This window comes from Cynocephalus volans, chromosome 13, assembly GCF_027409185.1.
Source record: "Cynocephalus volans isolate mCynVol1 chromosome 13, mCynVol1.pri, whole genome shotgun sequence".
NCBI classification, from domain to species: domain Eukaryota; kingdom Metazoa; phylum Chordata; class Mammalia; order Dermoptera; family Cynocephalidae; genus Cynocephalus; species Cynocephalus volans.
Genome location: NC_084472.1, coordinates 14,322,605 through 14,328,604, shown reverse-complemented (window position 1 = coordinate 14,328,604; position 6,000 = coordinate 14,322,605). Strand labels below are relative to the sequence as shown.

The 6,000-nt window shown below is 47.9% G+C and overlaps 1 protein-coding gene across 2 annotated transcripts in view; it reads left to right on the top strand.

Moving 5' to 3' along the window:
- Positions 1-2,935: 2,935 nt before the first annotated feature.
- Positions 2,936-6,000, top strand: part of EPB41L3 (erythrocyte membrane protein band 4.1 like 3) — a 138,768-nt gene continuing 135,703 nt past the window's right edge. For both annotated transcript variants that reach the window (XM_063076787.1, XM_063076786.1), the window contains exon 1: positions 2,936-2,999. The gene's annotated coding sequence lies outside the window, so the exon portion shown is untranslated. The remainder of the gene's footprint in view (positions 3,000-6,000) is intronic.

The following is a 6,000-nucleotide window of genomic DNA, read 5'->3' as shown; positions in this document are numbered from 1 at the left end:
CAGGTTGGCGTTATCATTGCTGTTCAAGTAGCAGCATACCAGTGAGTACCAGTGAGTCGCATTCTACTGACACTTGTGGTTGGATGGAGGTTCATGGGAGTGATCCTGTCTCTTCAGCTTGGGATGTATTTATATACATATCTCACCTGAAGTAAGCTGTGCCCTTTTCTCTGTACCATGGCTAGAATTCTGGATGACTTATTGGCCTTTAGTGATTTATCTTAAGTGCAGTAAAGCAATTTCAGGAAGCCTATAAATTAGCATTGTAAAGTAAGCCTGAATAAGGTGGTAGAGACCAGAATGGGTATCCTGAGATCTAAGCTGGAGTCATGGAATCTTTCCCCACTTTTCATGGATGATTTCAGTATCTGCATAACACTCCATATAGCACCACGTGTATATAGTAAACTAGGAATCTGAAGAACTGAGTGCTCATGCTAAATCTGCACTAACTCTGGAACTGTGTAAAAGGCATTCTCTGGACCCAAGAACTACTTTTCTATAACTTACTTAAAAGCACCATAAGAGATTTTACAATGACAAGAATGAAGAATTCTCTAGGGATATATAGGAGGCTTTATTTTTGGTAGTGAGAGTGATGCAGGGAGAAGTTGGACTTGTAAGAAAGAAAGCAAATCCAACTGTAATTGTATCATCACCTTGCCTTCTACTTAATTTTGTTCCTTTCCTTCTCCTTTCCATTATTTTATTTCCCAATGAGAGTTAAATGGTAGGTTTGACATGATTGCTTTTACTCAGCAAGTATTAAAGTCTGATACATCTTTTAATTTTATGGAACCCTAATATTATTGAACCACAAGGAATTTTGGAACTAGCCCCTTATTTTATACATGAGAAAACTGAATCCTCAAAGTAAAGTGACAGCTTAGTTCATTATTCAACATCTATTCATTCTTTTGGCAAAAATGTTAAGCTCTTGGCTTGCAATGTACCCAGTGAGGCACTATGGGGAGATAGAGATGAGTAAAATAGGCTCCTGCGGAGATTAACAAGGGAGAATGGAGAGAGTGTTATTAGACTGATGCGACCAGGTTACTGAGGAAGCTAGCCGTGCTCATGAGTCGTTTGCCATTTCTTTATCTCTTATGAGTGTCTGTGCTAGAAGAAACAAAAAAGAATAACGGAGAGTCTTGGTCAAGCCCAAAGGGTTTCACAGTAATTGCTTCCCAGACTTAATATTAAATTATGCAGCAGTACAGTTTTTACTCCAAATTTTGAATTCATGGAATATGATAATTAGCTAGGTATTTCTACCTTTTAAAAATACTTAGTATTCTAACACTTTTCTCCCAAGAAAACAGTCATTCATACACTATTGCTAATTTTCATCACCAGAAAGATTAAGATTCATGAGTCATGGAGAAAACAGTTTGCTTTCAATTAAAAAAAATAGCAAAAATACTGCCATAAAATGAATGAAAATATGAAACCATCTGTGTCTCGAATGATAATGCCAATTTAGTGTTTATTGTAAACAATTCAATTTGTTCAAGTCCATTTTCAAATGAGAGTGCTTCAGTGTGCACACAAAAAAGGAAAATCCTTTCTCCATTCACAGATAATATATGCAATAACATACACAGCCACATGTGACATGTGTATATATGTCTCTTACAGTCGTGTGGGAGATTTCCTGACAGGTGAGTAAAACAGGTAATCTCCAAACATATCCAATATTTGAAGTGTCACTTTTATCTATCACTCAAAAGCATTCAGGTCCTCCTTACTTCTGGCACTTGGAACGGTGACATTTTCTCCTCCAATCGCATACCTGGTATTTGCTCATCCATTCTAGTCTTCGTAGTGCCATCAGATTATTTGTCCTAGAATATGTTGTCACGCTTTTTTGCTCAAGTTTTCCCAAAGCTGCACATCTTCTACACAATACATATCCATAAACTCTATAGCAACATAGTAACAATAATTTTCCAACCTTCTCTCCCATACAAGCTGACAAAAGCCCTTCCACCAGCCAAGGCCACCTCCTTTTCCTAGTGAAGTTTTCTCTATCCTAGAAACCCCAGGCCAGGTCTCTCCACCTCTCCAGGCCTCACCGACAGGTCAGGCCCACTTATCTCTGCCAGAGGCCTTTATTCTGCACGACGTCTTTGCCATCCAGTAGTAAATACAATACTTTCGTGAATCCTTTTTCCCTTCCTTAATGAGGCCTTAAGCTCCAGGAGAGGGCCTCAATTTTTTTAGCAAGCATGCCTTGGTTAGGACTCAGATATTGGGAGATGACAAGAGACAGGAATTCTTTCTTTCACCTACAGGTCAGAGTGTGAGCCCCCTCCTCTCCTCTCCGTTTCAGTGGAAAGCTTAATGGAGCGTGGGGAGGAGGCAGGAGCTGAGTGGCTGAAAGACAGGAAACCTCTTCTATCAATTCAGTCTTCTCTGTTCACTTAATATTTCTTGAGCACCCAACCTGTGCAAGACTCCGCCAATTTGAATTATTTTTCTCCCCCAAAGAACAAAAAACAAACAAACAAACAAACAAACAAAAACAAGACTGCAGTCCCTAAGCCGAAAAAGAACTCACCTGAAGGTCAGGGCCACCCCCTCCCTCCGTTCTCACCGGCGGTGTCCGGGCGGGGGGAGGCGGGCAGTAATCTAAGTGGAAATCCAGAGGCTAAGACTATTGGCAACTGTCTCGAGGCGTTGTCCCTGAGGCCTGACCCTGCGCCAGGACGGAGGAGGCTGTTCCCACTAAGTGTCCCAGAGCGCTGCGGCGGCCCCCTCCCCCGCGCCGGCAGGGCAGTGAGGACGCGGCCGCTTCGCTCGCTCGCTGGCCCGCGTCTGGGCGTGGGCCGCCGCAGCCCGCCGAGCCTTCGAGCCTCCCGCGGAGGGGGCGGGGAGCCGCGGCGGGCCGCCCCGGGCTGCGGCTTCCTCCCCGCGCTGCGTCTGCTGCGCACAGCCCCCGGGACGCGCGCCCAGCCTCGGCCCCGCCGCCGCGCGCCCGGGCTCCCCGCCGCGCCCAGGTAACTTTTCTGTCTCCGGGAGTGGGGGGACCCCAGGGGGCCTGCGGGCTCCGAGGTGCGGAGGACGAGGCCGGGGGCGAGGCGCGCGGGGCTGTGCGGCTGACGCGTGGCTCCGGCGCCGCGCCGCCGCCCGCACCGCGGGAGCCCCGCGCCCGTTGCCGCCCGGCCCGGGTCCCCAACCGCTCGCCCGGACCCCCGCCAGGGAGAGCCGGGGCGCCGTGTCCCGCGCCCGGGGACGTGGCCGCTCCGCCCGCAGCGCTACAGCATCGGCTGGGCCGGGAAGCCGCGCCTGAGCCCCGGCCTCTGGCCTGGGGGCCTCCCTCGGAGCCCGGGCCAGAGGGGCGACTCGGTCCCCGTGTCCCTTCTCTGCCAATGGGAGTCAAGCCCCCGCTCGGGGCGCCATGTTTTAAGTTGGCCCTCGGGCTGGGGGCGAGGGCGAGCGGGGGCGCCGGTTCCTCGCCGCGGGGAGGTAAGGGGGGGGCGACACTGCGGCGTCGCCCTGGGCGGGTGGCCGGCCGCGGGAGGGGCCCTGCGCCCAGCGCGCCGCGGCCGTGGGCTCGTCCCGGGGACAGGCGCGGGGCCGGTAAGGTGCGCTGGGCACAAAGCATCCCCGCTCGGCAGCGGACGGCCGCTTTTATGTAACTTGCCGCCTTCTCCGAACTGGGGCAGCGTCCCCCAGCCGGCGGCGGGGGCACCGGCGGGCCAGTGGGGGCGGAGGAGGGAGCGTGCGAACGCGGTGGCTGCGGGCCCGGGCACCTGCGGGTCCCCCGCGCCGGTCGCCTGCCGTGGCCCTGGGGCGCGGCGCTGCTCACCTGGCGCCCGCGGGGCTGCGAGCGGCCTCGGGAGTGTCTGTCGGAGCGGCTCTGCGGTGGTGGGGGCGGGGAGCTGGGGCTGGGGTACGCTGGGGTCGGGGGCTCAGCCAATCGTGGCTGGCATTTCCTGGCTCCTGCCGCAGGGGCTTGCTTTCTCGGGTTTCCTGTCCGCTCCTTCCCCTTTCCCCTATCCTTTACCCTCCACCCCCCACCAAGTTCATGGCTTCTGCAGTGCGGTGGGTGTGGTTACCTAGTAAATTTTAGCTGTGGTCTTTGCGGTAGAAGCCTCTCCTTTTCTCTTTTTGTATTTACGGATCTGAAGTTTTCTAGGGGTTTTTCTTCCACTTGCAGCCCAGGGTTAAAAGTTGGGAAGAGATTGTTGCAGAACAAATAGAATGATAAAGAAAACATGTGGTATTAATTACTTGTGGAGGCTGGGCTGGGAAGTCCTGACAGGGCCAGTCCGGCTAATGCAGTGCTTCCATTACGTGTTTAAGTTGTTTCAGCTTTTTTACGTTAGTCTGGTGGAATTGCTTTTGCAGATATCCTGCCTGTCTTTTTTTTTTTGGCCCATTTTAGGCTCTCTGAGGCTGCCAGGTGTGCTGGAATTTCTCTTGGTAGCGTAGCATTAACTTCTCTAGCAGAGGAGTCCTCACACCAAGTGCTAAAAACATTACTTTTGAATTTTACACTGATTTTTAAAGTCTCAAGGAAACAAAAATGATAAAACTCCACTTGTATCTGGGAGCCATGGCCATAGCACCAATTACAGCAAATTAAGCAGAAAAACCCTATTAAGAAAAGGGAGCACATCAGGCTTGAGTGAACTCTGGGGACTGGAAGGTGATTTATATCTTGGCTCAGAAAGGGTTTTTTTTTTTAAGTATGTTAATTTTGGTATCAGACTTTTAAAACTTCAGTTGGAATAACAAAGTTCTTATGAGAGGAAATAAATTCTAGACTGGAGAAGCATGACTTCATTTTGTTAATTTCCAAGGCATTGAGGAAAATGAAATAGCTGAATGCTAAATATTGTCTCATTTGCATTATGGTTTTCTGATGGTTTAGAAATACATGAGATGCACAACTTTACTGCATAACATTTAGCTAATACACTTTAGGCAAATAATTTTTGTAAAACAACAGGTTTTGTGAATACTTATGAATAACAAGGACAGCAGCCACTTTAATTTGTAAGCACCTTTTAGGTGAAGGACTGAGGAGTTATAGGTAAAAGGTCAGTGTCTCAGTGAAATATTTACATTTAATTTTTAAGTCATTCCCTTTACATGAATTTAGGTTAAAAGCAGTTTTTGTAAATTCTTGTATAGTGTTTGGACTTTCGCCAGCTTTGGATTGTGTTGAAATATGTAATCAGGTATTTTTGTTTTTTTTACTTGATCCAACGCAATTTTATATATACATTGTTTTTTTAAAAAATTGGATGGTCACATGCATTAAGGGGCCACCTAGGTAGAAGAGAGGCAACCATGCAGTACTGAGAGAGGTGATATTGTCGTCATCTTGTGACTCTTCTGGATTTATTATTATTGGATTAAGCGTGGCAGGAACTTGCTGTTGCAGTATGTTATTCCCTGTTATAGAATGTGCATTCATCTTTTAAGTGAGTGCTTTAAAAAAAAATCCTAAAATTCACAAACTAGAATTCATGTCTTTGCCAGTAAAATAGAACTCTGAGAGCAGACTGAAAAATGTTTCCTTTCGATGAGAATTTGACTATACTGAAGAGAGAGTTTTCTTAAGTAGTCTACTCTGGTCATCTTCAATTCCCATAGTCTCTTCTAAGTACCCTGTCACAGTTTTCCTCTTGGACTGTCAGCTTTATTGTGGAATATAGACTCACCATTGAAAACCGTGAATCAAATTTATCTTTAGCACCACTTCATTTAGAGAGATCCTTAATGGTGCATCTATATCTTTCAAAAGACTGGCTATCTGTTAATTTGTTGGGAATTCATCAGACACTCAGGCTCCTGGAGGGTTCTGCTGTCATTTGATTTGCCTCAGCGGTAAAGAATTATGTGCTCAGAAGCAGGGACTGGAGCAGTGAAGTCATAGCCCTGCCTGGTGTGGTGACATCACTATGGCTCAAAGGAAACAAGGGTGGGGCAGGCAAAACCAGTCCATTTGAGACTGTCTGAAGCATCTCACTGGCTCTAACTTTGCTT